At 43.0% G+C, this 13,794-nt stretch overlaps 1 protein-coding gene across 3 annotated transcripts in view; it reads right to left on the bottom strand.

The window, feature by feature from the left end:
• Positions 1-13,794, bottom strand: part of crtc3 (CREB regulated transcription coactivator 3) — an 84,794-nt gene that overhangs the window by 50,133 nt on the left and 20,867 nt on the right. The window lies entirely within an intron of this gene.

The raw sequence follows: 13,794 nt of genomic DNA, 5'->3' as shown, positions 1-13,794 counted from the left end.
CCACACTGTAAGTAATCTAATTTTCAGCAAAGTTCAGTACAACCACAGATCAATCCAACACTGGATCATTTCTGGTACCAACCTCAGACTGATCATAAGGAGATCTTTTGATCTTTTGTCACGATACTGTGAAAAGATTCTCAACAACATTACTGAGCTCATCATTCTGGAACAGTTTATATATTAATGTCAAGTGATGGACTTACTGTGCAGTCCTTTCAGTTGCTTCCCATTGGGTTATATGATTAGATTCATGATTAGAGTGGTGCTGGAAACACACAGCAGGTCAGGCAGCATCTGAGAAGCAGGAAAATTGATGTTTTGTATAGGAGCCCTTCCTGATGAAGGGTTCCTGCCCAAAACGTTGCTTTTCCTGTCCCTCGGATGTTGCCTGACCTGCTCTGCATTTCCAGCACCACTCTAATCTTGTCTCTAACCTCTAGCATCTGCAGCCCTCACTTTGGCTTATATGATTAGATGCCCATTGACTGCTGACAAGTCAGCAAGCTGATGTTGACGATGCACCATGTGCACCTTGGGAGCAGGCAACACCAAAACAGAGCATTAATTGTCACGTCAATTCATCACAGTCACTGATAAAGCATGAGGATTACACTCCTGGGTTACAATACGTTCTCTGAACATAGCCCAAGTTTGCAAATGAGTGTATGGAGCGGAATATTCTTCCCATTTTACACGAACGGTGTGAAAATGTCATGCACACACAAAGTTCCATTTGATTGGAACATAGAGGCTCTTTTCTCACCCTGCTGGTACCCCAAGGCTTTCAAACTATGGCACTCCTCTAGCTGGTGACCAGAGATTCTAAAAACCCAGAGACAGTGCGGCACAAGTTAGACTCCACACTTCCTCTTAACTTCTCAAACATTAGGGCAGGAACTTGTTAATAAGGATCAGTAACAAGCCCCTTCACACTGCACTGGGCCAGTGTGCTTGGATGGACACATCTGCTGCTGCAATAAAGTTCAAGTTTCTATCTCGCTACTTTCTATCTGGACTTAAGAGACAGACCAGCACATAACTCCTCCGCATTTATACATATTCAGTCTCCGTGGGAACCAGCTCCTGCATTAAAAACCAGGCAAGCATACATAATACATCAATGCCTGTGACATTTTGGCTGCTCTCCACATGTAATGCTCTCCCATCAGACTAGTGACAAGGGAGGCCAGACAAGTGACAAATATAAAGTTGTCTCCAGTGTCTCCACTGTACAGACCCCATACAGCAGCAACAACATTACAGAGAGCCTAAAGCAATCAGCTTCCATTGCCAGCTCCTCTATCTTGGACAGGCTTCATGTGCAGCTCAAAGCATACTTGAAGCAAACAGCTGAAACTTCAGTCACTTTCTATATCAATGACTTAGATAAAGGGGTTGAATGTACACTTGGTAAATTTTCTGATGACACAAGGCCAGATAGGAAAGTAGGTTGTAAAGAGGAGGAGTCTGCAAATGGAAATAGATAGGTTCAATAAGTGCGCAAAAATTTGACAGATGGAGTATAGTAATGTGCAAAAATGCAAACTTGTTCACTTTGACAGGAAGAATAGAAAAGGATAGAATAAATATTTAAACAGTGTACTATTTAAATGATGAGAAATTACAACACTAGAATGTACAAAGGGCTTTGGGAGGTCATGGTGCATGAATTAAGGGTGGCACAATGGCTCAGTGGTTAGCACTGCTGCCTCACAGCATTAGGGACCCAGGTTCGATTCTAGCCTCGGTCGACTGTCTGTGTGGAGTGCGTACATTCTCTGCATAGGTTTCCTTCGGGTCTCCAGTTCCCTCCCACAGTCCAAAGACGCGCAGGTTAGGTGGATTGGCCATGCTAAATTACCCATAGTGTCCAGGGATGTGTGGGAAATGCAGGGTTACAGGGATACCCACACCACAAGAATTAACTTTAACTAAATCTCTAAGGAAAATCTTTTGAAATTATGGCAGGCGAGCGATGTGGTGGGGGGATTCTGGGATGCTCTTCGGAGAGTCAGTGTGGACTTGTTGGGCTGAATGGTGCTCCAGTGAAGTCAGCTAACTCTGTAAGACTGAGAAGCAAACACTGGAGCCTCCCTCTTCTGTGTCTTTCTGTCTGGTCAGAAAGAATAGGGAGGTTCCAGTGTTTAATTATCAGTATTACAGAGTTAGCTGACTTCACTGGAGCACCATTATAATTCCCACACTGTAGGGGGTTCTATGACTTTATTCTGGTACAGAAAATGATTTGGAAGACAAACACTATGTCGACATTTATTGCAAAGGGGATGGAATATAAAAAAGAGGGGGATTGCATTAGAGGCAGCTTAGATAAGGCTCCCGCAATGAATGTGATGTTTTTCCGTAAGGAAATTTGGACAGATGTGGTGTGTATTGATTGGAGTTGAGAAGACCAAGAGGCAATCTCACTGAAACAAGGGTCCTGAAGGAACTGGACATGGTAGATGCTGAAAGGATGTTTCTCTTTGTGGGAGCTTTTTGAAATTGGGGACATGATTCTGGGGTCTCTGATTTAATGTAGAGGTTTGCCAAACTGTGGCTTTCTCTTCCTTACAGAACAGTGAAGATAGTCATTGAATTGTTTTAAGGCCGAGTTAGATTGATTCTTACTTACAGGTCTAAGGGGAAGCTATCCAATAAGGAATTGAAGGCACAATCAGATCAGTCATGATCTTATTAAACAGTAGTATGTGCTTAAGGGGCTGAATGATCTACTTCTGCCTCTAGCGTATATGTTCATATACTGTACATGATGAACTAGCATATAGAAGAGCATCTTTGCCCAGATGACACCTAATGAGACACCCTGAAAGAAACGATGCTTTCAACATCTTGGTTCACATTGTTTGGGGTTTGTACATAAACACTCAGCACAACTGCGCCTTGCACCCCATCATCGTGCAATGTGCATGACTGGTGACCTGAGCAATTGCACCTCATCTGTACAAATTGCCAGAATGGGATGTACTCCACGCTCTTGTCCAGGTCTAGGCTGATAATCTTGCTGCTGGAACTCCAATTGTGAGGTTTCTGTATTGGCTCTAACCCCAACATCATTCCTCCAAATTGTAGTGAGACTAACTGGTCAGAAAAACACAGAATAGGGAGGCTCCAGTGTTTGAATCTCAGTCTTACAGAGTTATCTGACTTCACTGGAGCACCATTACAGAAACTAAGACTGACCTGTTTGCTTCTGAGAGGAGGAGTACAGCCTAAGCCTGTTGTTAAGTAGCAAGTCAGGTGATACTCAAAGTTCAAAAACTTATATAGGATTTCAAAAGAGTTTCCTTAGAAATTTAATTAATTCTTGTGGTATTATGTGCAATAAGGCTGGTGGTTTATGCCCATTCTTGAGGAGGCAGTGCCAAGTGCTTTCCATGGTGCAAGGAGCACCTGAAGTGATTTGATGCGCAGTAGTGTCTTGTCAGCACATTTCAAGGGGAAGTTAAGAGTCAACGACCTTGCAGTGGGGGTGCTGGTAGAAGGCCAAGAAACGACAACAGGTTTCCTTCCCTATAGGATTGTTGTGAATAGGTTATGCTTTAATCACAATCAAATTTTACTGGTGTGGCTTTTTGCTTCCAGATTTAATAAACGCAATCTTGTGACACAAACTATGCTGGTTGGAACTTACTAAATGGCTGACAAAGCAAACAATGAAATACAGTAAAAGATGGAAGGCCCACATTTGTATCACACTGTGCACAACATCAGGACATCCCAAAGTACATCTCAGCTGTAAAGTACTTTTAAAGTGTAGTCACTGTTAACAATGTAGGAAAAGGTGACAGCACACTCTCACAATCAACCAGTGACCAGATTAGATTATATTAGACTCCCTACAGCATGGAAACAGGCCCTTTGGCCCAACCAGTCCACACCGACCCTCCGAAGAGTAACCCAACCAGACCCATTTCCCTCTGACTAATGCACCACGGGAATTTAGCATGGCCAATTCACCTAACCTGCACATCTGTGGATCGTGGGAGTAAAACCTGAGCACCCGGAGGAAACCCACGCAGACACTGGGAGAATGTGCAAACTCCACACAGACAGTCACCCGAGGCTGGAATTGAACCTGGGACCCTGGTTGCTAACCACTGAGCCACTGTGCCACCCTGATAATCTGGTATTTAGTAATGTTAGTTGAATGACAATTTGACTAAAATACTTGGGAGACCTCCCCTGCTCCTTTGTGAAAACTCCCTGTGGAAGCCTTAATGCTTACCAGCCTCTCAGACTGAAGTTTAAAGTCTCATCTGAAAAATGGCCAACCTGTCTTGCTCAGTACTGGTTTTGTAGTGTCAGCACGCATTAAGTGATCAAGTCTCTGGAAAGTGCATAAACAATGTTCACAAGAAAACAAAAAAAAGGATTTGTTTTTTACAAGGAGAGATTAAATGTTACTCTGGGAGACCATTCTGAATTGCAATTTTTGCATATAATAGGCACTGACACCATTGTTTATTTGTACATTAACAGGGGTCACAACAGACAGGGGTGCACTGGACCGAAACAGGCATGTTTCACAGTGGATCAGCAGCAGCGTAATTTATTTGGTGCAGCAGTAAATCAGCTCAATGTCAGCTTCTTGCACAATTTCAAATATTTTATTGTGCAAGCTGACAAGGAAGGACATGTGGGAGCTATCACAGGGAACTGCAAAACTGTCTCCAAGGTAAACCTGTAGTGATGAGACTTCAGGATAAACTGTGACGCCTGAACAGAGTAATTCCACTGTCAGCTTGGGTTCAATGGGTAACATCTCGGCTTCCAAATCAAGGATTCTGAGTTCCAGCTCCACCCGAGAGCATTAATTCAAGCTGCCCCTGTACTGGAGTGTGGTAGTGTCAAAGCTGTTGGCTTTCCAATGAGGTATTAAAGGCCTGTCTGCCCTCTCAACCAGACAAACAGCAAGGCACTTCTTGTTGACGTCCTAACCAACATTCACCTGTCACCAACGACACTACATTGTCGCAAACAAAGCCCTGCGATGCTGGAGATCTGAAACAAACTAAAACAAAGTGCTGGAAAAACTCAGCAGGTCTGGCAGCATGTGTGGAGACAAATATACAGAGTTAAAATTTCAGAGTTTATGCTCTGGCTAAGGGTTACTCGACTCAAAATGTTAACTCGCCTTCTCTCTCCACTGATGCTGCCAGATGTGTTGAGTTTCTCCAGCACTTTGTTTCTGTTTGTATGACATTATCTGATTTATTTTAGTCATCACCATGCTATCTGTGGCAGGTCACCGAGTAAAAATTGGTTACTGAGATTGTGAAAGGCAGTATATAAGTAAGAGTCTTTTGTTCTTTTCACATTTACCAGGTGCACAAATTTTGGATATTATACATCATCTCAGTGTCGCACTAAGGAATCTACACTTTTCCATTTTCTTTTGACAACTCAGTTCCCTCAGTGCTTGAGACAGAAGTCCCTGCTCTCCCCTGCACCGATCTCCCTGCTCACCTTTACAGATCCACCTGCTTATTTGCTGCCTGTGCTGAGGTGGGGAAAGTGTGCAACTGGGCTGGCAATTGGTGCAGCCCCAAACTCCCGACTCCATCCTGTCGTTAAGCAAGGCAAACATTTCCACAGCAGGACAGTCATCGGCACACTGAGTTGCTGGAACCTGAAGTTACAGTCTCACGTTGTACTCCATAATGCATGAGGGAATATCCACAATCAGAGATATGGCACTCAGGTAGTACAGAATATAGAATATCCTCTTACTGCTACATGCTGCCAGTGAGGTTACAATAGCTTGAAAAATTAATCAAAAGTTACACTTAAACAGCAACTTAATACATCTCTCAGAAATCATTATCTTCACAAAGCTAAAAGCTATGTGCAGCAGCCACATCCCTCCCCCTCAGTGAGAAGGAGAAGCAGTTTTCCATGTTTAATATCCTGTTTGAAGAGGGATGAACCTTGGTCAGGACACAGCATGCATTCCTTGGGCCATGTTTGATATTGCTAGTGGATGTTGAACACTTATCTGAGCAGGACAAGGCTTTGGTAAATCTTCTGTGAACAGGGAGCGCCTTTATTTAATGTCTCAACGGGGTAGCTCTGACAATGCAGCGCCTCCTGTACTAGAACTGGGTCCTCAGAGTGTGCTGAGGTCACTGGAATGCAGCATGAACCCAATGACTTTGGAATTCAGAAGAGAAACCACTCCCAACTGAGTCAAGCTGACAAAAATCAAAGGATAAATTCAGAACATCAATGTAGTTAAAATGGTTTTGCAACAACAAACTCACAGGCATCCTGTGCCTTTAAGAACAGTGGTGTTTTGTAATCCCAGTGGTGCTCTACTCAAAGATATTTTGATAATTAACTCCATACCCAGAAAGAGAGAGACAAGGGGGAAGGGCAGCAGCAGAACATAAACAGAGAAACCTTGAACAGGACAAATGAGAGCAGGCAGGAGGGGACAGTAAACAGAGATAGAGATGACACAGCTCAAACCCAGTGACCTTCTCAAGGACACCAGTTTCTGCCACATAATTGCGGACTGCAATGCATTTAGTGATTACATTCACCAACATAGCTATTGCGCACAATCCTGGTACACAACTCTTGTCAGCTAATGGCTACCAGGAATCTCAAGGTCTTCACTTCTTTTAATCAGCGTCGTCTCTCATCAAGGAACATTGTACTGTCAAAGATGTTGTCTTTCTGATGGTTTGGAGACACTGGTGTTGGACTATAACCTGGTGCTGTGCGATTTTTAACTCTTTCCAATGAGGCATTAAAGCCCTTTCTGCCCTCTCAACCAGTCAAAGAGCAAGACAGTTCTCGTTAAAGTCCCTGTGGGATATACAGTAGACCCACATGGTGCCACTTCATGGACTGTGTCATGGAAGGCAGGACAGAAAAATCAAATAAAAGCAAAATATTGCAGATGCTGGAGATCTGAAATAAAAACAGTGAGCGCTGGAGAAACGCAGCAGGACTGGCAGCATCTGTGGAGAGAGTTCAAAGACTCCAAAAAGGAGTCCTGCTCAGTTTCACCTGCATGGTTTTTTTTACTGCAGTAAGGTGCAGTTTCAGTCTCCAGGGTATGCATTTTCTTTTAGGGGAAAGTGTGCACTACAGGTGCTGGAGATCAGAGTCAAGAGCGCGGTGCTGGAAAAGCACAGCAGGTCAGGCAGCATCCATGGAGCAGGAGAATCAATGTTTCAGGCATAAGCCCTTCCTGATGAAGGGCATATACCCAAAACGTCAATTCTCCTGTTCCTTGGATGCTGTCTGATCTGCTGTGCTTTTCTAGCACCACACTCTTGATTTTCTGGTAGGGGGTGAGTTAAATAACTGCACCTCCTAGCTGGGACTGAGGCTAATTGTGATGCCTTCCACTGTTCACCTGGCTCAAGATCTACCCCACAGAACTCTGAAATGGTATAGTGTTAACTGACATGGAATCCACAGACAAAACCAGATTTACTGGTTCTTTAATCACTCGACAATGTGACAAGCGTGTATTGGAATTGCTCTCTTGGAGTCAGGCAAACAGCTTCTAAGGGTGGGAATGTTCAGCTAACAGAAATAACCCCACCTCACCTCTCTCCTAGGCATACACTCCTTCAGTCAAAACACTATCTAGGTCCGTCCTGAATTCACTGACTAATTTCTTCCCAACCCCAGCAGGAGACAATGCCACCTTGTGAATCTGTTTGTCTTTCTCTCTGCAGAACTAGAATCTTTACAGCTTGTGTTTTTTCCATGGTTTGGAGGTGCTGGTGTTGGACTGAGTATAATTGCTGTTTGTTCAATCTAGGTTTGTTGAATATATCCCATCAGTTGCATGGCACTTTTCGCTATAAATTCTGTGTGCTATGATCCTGCTTCACCAGCTACCTGATGAAGGAGCAGTGCTCTGAAAGCTTGTAATTCCAAGTAAACCTGTTGGACTATGACCTGGTGTTGTGTGATTTTAAACAATTTATTTCAGCTCAACTTCTCTACGTCTGTCAGAATTTGGTTCACCGCAGTTTAATTGACAGCATAACCAAATCACAAATACATATGATCCTGTCATCCATCAGATTCTGAATCACAAAGATTTACAACTCCTGTAAAATATCTTTATAATTTTCACACAATATCTTTACCCAGTGCAACGATAATGAGGTGTTTTGACAGAAAGGGAAACTGCAATTAAAAATAAATACTGTACAGGAAAGGCATTTCAATAAACACCATGGTTACTGTGAAGTTGAAAATTTGTGAACTGAAAAGGGTTGAAAAATGTGGTGCTGGAAAAACACAGCAGGCCAGGCAGCATCTGAGGAGCAGGAGAATCGACGTTTCGGGCATATGCCCGAAACGTCGATTCTCCTGCTCCTCGGATGCTGCCTGGCCTGCTGTGTTTTTCCAGCACCACATTTTTCATCTCTGCTACTCCAGCATCTGCAGTCTTCACTTTCTCCTGAACTGAAAAGGGTGACAGGTGAAGATGCAGGAGGTGACAGAGGATGTGGCTCTTCCATTTCAGATGGAGAGGCCTCAGCACAGTTTACAACAGCAGGCAGAGGCATGATGGGCCTAAAGGCCTTTATTTGTTCTGTATGGTTCTAAAATCACTATAAAATAGGGAGATGGAGTTAAAGCAGCACCACATTAGGTTAAAGGTCATGAGGCCAACAAGGAAGGCCAGTTTTCACTGAGTAGCCAGATATCACCCCACCCACCTCCTAACCACATCCCCTAACCACAATATATACCACATCCCTCAACCTCACCACTTCATGCCTCAATCCCTTCTTTTTCTAGAAACAAAACCAACTACCATGGTCCCAATTAAAGTCTTTCTTGGGAATTTATTCCATTATATAAAGTTAATAATGGTGTCACCAGCTTCCCTTTTAACTAACTTTCTTAATCTTTCAATTTGTCAATTTCCTTTATAATCCTTAAAATGTCCATGCTATTTCCAAACATAGCATGCAGCCTATCCTGTTTACTGCAGTCATTCTGACCCCCAGTCAGTTCAATTCTGGATTACTCAATCACAATCATTTAAAAACTGGAATCTAAATGAAGCAAATTGATGCAGTAAAACGCATTGATGCTATTGGAAGCAACTATGTCATATACTGCCCTCCCTATCCTTTCAACTATCTACTCCCATTTAATTGGCAGCACATTGGCTCAGTGGTTAGCCAGGGACCCGGGTTCAATTCCACTTCAGGCGACTGTCTGTGTGGAGTCTGCACATGCTGCCCGTGTCTGCATGGGTTTCCTCCGGGTGCTCCGGTTTCCTCCCACAGTGAATAGATGTGCAGGTTAGGTGGATTGCCATGGGAAATTGCACATGGTGTCCATGGATGTCCATGGGGAATGCAGGGTTAGAGGGATAAGGTAGGGACTGTAGGTCTTGGTGGGATACTCTTCGGAATCGATAGGCTGAATGGCCTGCTTCCACACTGTAGGGATTCTATGATCAATAAAGGTGGTAGTCACACAGCAGGACACCAACAATACCTGCTGGGATCTCAATCTGGTGGCCATGCTTCAGGTGTGAACTGTGATAGCAAAGGTCAGTGGCTATTCTACTATAGGAAGCATCACAATCAAATCTAGTAATGGTTTCATCAAACATACAGACTTGCCATTGGATGCAACTCATGGATTAGCACAAAGATTTGCTTGATCCGTCCCAAATTCAAATACAGTCCACTGGCAGTGAGCTGGCTGGGGGTCAAGGATGGGGCTCTTCCCGATTTGTGTGACTGAATTACATGTTGTCCCTACGCAGGGAGACACCATAAATCTGATCACCTCCAGAAAAATTTGCTACTGGCATCACTTCATAGAACACATTAGTGACTCAAAGTATACGAATTATTTGGCACAACATTCAGTCATCGGAAAAATTAACTCAATTTAATCACAGATTGGTCTAACGTCGTGTCTCAATTGGAAAAACACCACTAATTAAAAACAGTAGCCCCCCATTCCAAATTGACACCACCCACTAACGTAGATCACTCCCTTGCAGTTCTATAACATTGGTGATGAAATTATTTAAGATTGACAGTGGGCAATGTCCCTGCTAAATGTTCCCATCTCCAGAATCATGTTCCCAATGTTCTCCCCATCTCTCTCCCTTTCGTCTAACATCCTGCTCAAAATGCAACCCATCCTCATCCAGAATTGTTTGTTCGCTCTGTAGGAATTACGCCAAGTGTGTTTGTTATCTCAATTAACCACTTTACTCTCATGTGACCATTTCTGTCCTGAACCTGCTGCAATGCTCCAAGGAATATTAATTGGAACATGTTTCAATTTTGCATTAGGATGGAAGCATCCAAGAGTGCAATGCTCAGTGAAAAATGATACATTTGATTGTATTTTCTGCAATAGCTGACTTGAACTGCTTTGCAATGGACTCAGATAATTTATGAATTAAATATATATTTTGGAAATAAATAAAAACAAGCCATTACATCTCACTGAGGCTTCAAGGAATGAATGTAGGTCGATAAAACCTGAATGCTGCCATGTTTTTCACATATACATCAAACAAGTACAGATGGTTTTGATTTATTAACCAGTCTTCCTTGAAACACCAACTGATTATAGGGTACAGATATGCACTGCTGCTGGATTCACTAATATGTGGGAATGATTACCACACAGTAATCTAATCAGGGAGGTGATGTCAATCCACTAGAGGCAAGTTCAATTAGTTCATACCTGTCAACTGATCCACAAGATGAGATCGCAATCTCAAAATGACTCAGTTATTAATATAAACAGGATCATTAAAACATTTATTCAGCAGTTCTGCAGTGTTTATGTTGTGAATTATGTCTACATCAAGGCAAGTGTTGTTAAAGCCAAGAAATGAAACACCACATTAAACACTCCCTGGACAGGTATATAGTAGCTACATACATAGTAAAGTACCCTCTACAATTTTAGGCTAAAAGGAAAGCTTCCTCTACTGTCTCTGACAAACAGTTCCAAGATAGGTACAGGCTGGGGTCAGATATAGAGTCAAGCTCCTTCTACACTGCGACCATCAAATACTCCCAGGACAGGTACGGATTTAGATATAGAAAAGTAAAGCTCTCTTGACACTGCCTCCATCAAACACTCCGAGAACGACAAATGAAGTCTAGAAAATGCAGAGAAATAAACTCTGATGCTTTAAAACCAGTTCACATTACAGAAGAGGTTGTTTGAGAGGTTTTGGGAATATAATGGTGGGATAAAATCTCCAGATCTGACCTAATGTGTCCCAGACCATTACGGGAATTAAGAGAGGAATTTACGAGACCCCTGGTTGAAATATCTGCATCAGCTACAAGTAGGGGTGAGGTACCTGATGGTTGCTAATGTTGTACCTTTGTTAAGAAGAGTTGTAAGGAGGAACCAGGGAATGAAAGACCTTTGAGTCTGACTTCGGATGTGGGTAAATTGTTGGAGGTGATTATAAAAGATAGGATTTATGGACATTTAGAGAGGCAAACATCAATTAAGGATAGTCAGCATGGTTTTGTGCCAGGAAAATCATGTCTCACAAACTTGATTGAGTTTTTTGAGGAAGTTAATTGATGATGGCAGAGTAGTAGACGTTGTCTATTTGGATTTTAGTAAAGCCTTTGACAAGATTCCATATGGTAAACTAATTAATAAAGTTAGGTCACATGGGATTCAGGGTGAGCTTGCCAATTGGATAAATAATAGACTTAATGGCAGGAGAGAGAGAGTAACAGGGTGAAGGGTTGCTTTTCAGACTGGAGGCCTGTGACTAGCGGTATTCCACAGAGATCCGTTCTGGGTTCTCTTTTATTTGTCATTTATATAAACAATTTGGATGGGAATATGGAAGGGATGGTTAGTAAGTTTGTGGACGACACCAAAAGAAGGTTTGAAGAAGGTTTTCTAAGAATAGAGAGGGATTTTGATCAAATGGGTCAATGGGCTGAAAAATGGCAGATTGAGTTCAATTTGGATAAATGAGAGGTATTGCATTTTGATAAAACAATCAAGGGTCGTGCTTATACAATTAAAGGTAGGGCCTCGGGCAGTGTTAGAGAACAGAGGGACCGAGGGGTGCAGGTACATATTTCTTTCAGGTTTGCATCACTTATAGACAGGATGGTTAAAAAGGTGTTTGGTACACTTGCCTTCATTGCGCAGTCCATTGAGCATAGGAATTGGGAAGTCATATTGTTGTACAGACACTGCTGAGGTATCTTCTGGAATACTGTGTCCAGTTCTGGTTGCCCAGTTATAGGCAAGATATTATTAAGCTGGAGAGGTTTACCAGGATGTTGCCAGGTATAGAAGGATTGAGTTTTAGAGAAAGGCTGGACAGGCTGGGACTTTTTTCACTGGAGCATAGGAGGTTGACAGGTGATCTATTGGAAGTTTATAAAATAATGAGAAGTATGGATAGAGTTAATAGTAGTTGTCTTTCTCCTAGGATGGGGGATTTCAAGGCCGGGGGGTACATTTTTAAAGTGAGAGGAGAGAGATTTAAAAATGACACAAGAGACGAAATTTTTACAGAGGGTGGTTTGCGTGTGGAATGAGCTTCCTGAGAAAGTGGTGAATGCAGGAGACATTTGGATAGATACATGAACAGGAAAGGTTTGGAGGGATATGGGCCAGGAGCTGGCAGGAGGGATGAGTTTAGTTTGGGATTAGGGTCAGCATGGACTGGTTGGACCGAAAGGTCTGTTTCCGTGCTGTATGACTATGACTCTATGACAGGGACAGCATGGGGTTAGATACAGAGTAAAGCTCCCTTTGCACTGTCGCTATCAAACACTCCCAGGACTGGAACAGCACGGGGTTAGACACACAGTAAAGCTCACTTGACGCTTTTAAAGTAAAATAAATGGAAAGTAAATCACTCTTTATACTGAACCCATCAAATACTCCCAGGACAGATACAGCATTTTAGAAACAGACTTAAGTTTCCTCTTTTCCAATAATATGCCTCAGATCTAACATCATTTAATTTCCTTTTTGCACTTGCTTCATAATTTTGCATTTCCCACATTAGCTATATTCCGGTTTTTGAAGATTTGTGATAACAAAGGGATGCACCCAGATTCAGGACAACAGTAGGAAAATAAACTGTAGGCAAGATGCTGGCCTTCTGATGAAACCACATTTTCAGAAGAAACCAAATGAAAATTAAAAGGAATATATGGAAACAAAATTCCCATTAATTACAATCACCAGATACTTCGTAGGAAAGATTTTCAGCAAGAAAATCCTTTCTCCAACATACAACAGCACAGCTCCCACGTGAAAGGTATACAATCACTGTTAGATGGAAAATGAAAAAGTTTCTCAGGAGAAACACTGAGTCAGACAGAGGGGTGGGGATGGGGGAGAGGGGGATGGGGGAGAGCGAGAGAGCGAGCGAGAGAGAGAGCGAGAGAGCGAGAGAGGGAGAGAGCGAGCGAGAGAGAGCGAGAGAGAGAGAGAGCGAGAGAGAGAGAGAGCGAGAGAGAGAGAGAGCGCGAGAGCGAGAGAGAGAGCGCGAGAGCGAGAGAGAGAGCGCGAGAGCGAGAGAGAGCGAGAGCGAGAGCGAGAGCGAGAGCGAGAGCGAGAGCGAGAGCGAGAGCGAGAGCGAGAGCGAGAGCGAGAGCGAGAGAGAGAGAGAGAGAGAGAGCGAGAGAGAGAGAGGAGACAAGAGACAAGAGACAAAAAGAGAGAGAGGGATGGGGCAGAAAGGTGGTGGGAAAGAGGGTGACAAAGAGAAGTGGAGACAGAGCAAGAGAGACAGAAAGAAAAACAGCC

This window comes from Chiloscyllium plagiosum, unplaced genomic scaffold, assembly GCF_037043375.1.
Source record: "Chiloscyllium plagiosum isolate Xiang-an unplaced genomic scaffold, Cpla_swu_hap1 HiC_scaffold_42, whole genome shotgun sequence".
NCBI lineage: Eukaryota > Metazoa > Chordata > Chondrichthyes > Orectolobiformes > Hemiscylliidae > Chiloscyllium > Chiloscyllium plagiosum.
The sequence above is the reverse complement of the archived record's forward strand: the minus strand, read 5'-3'. Positions and strand labels throughout refer to the sequence as shown.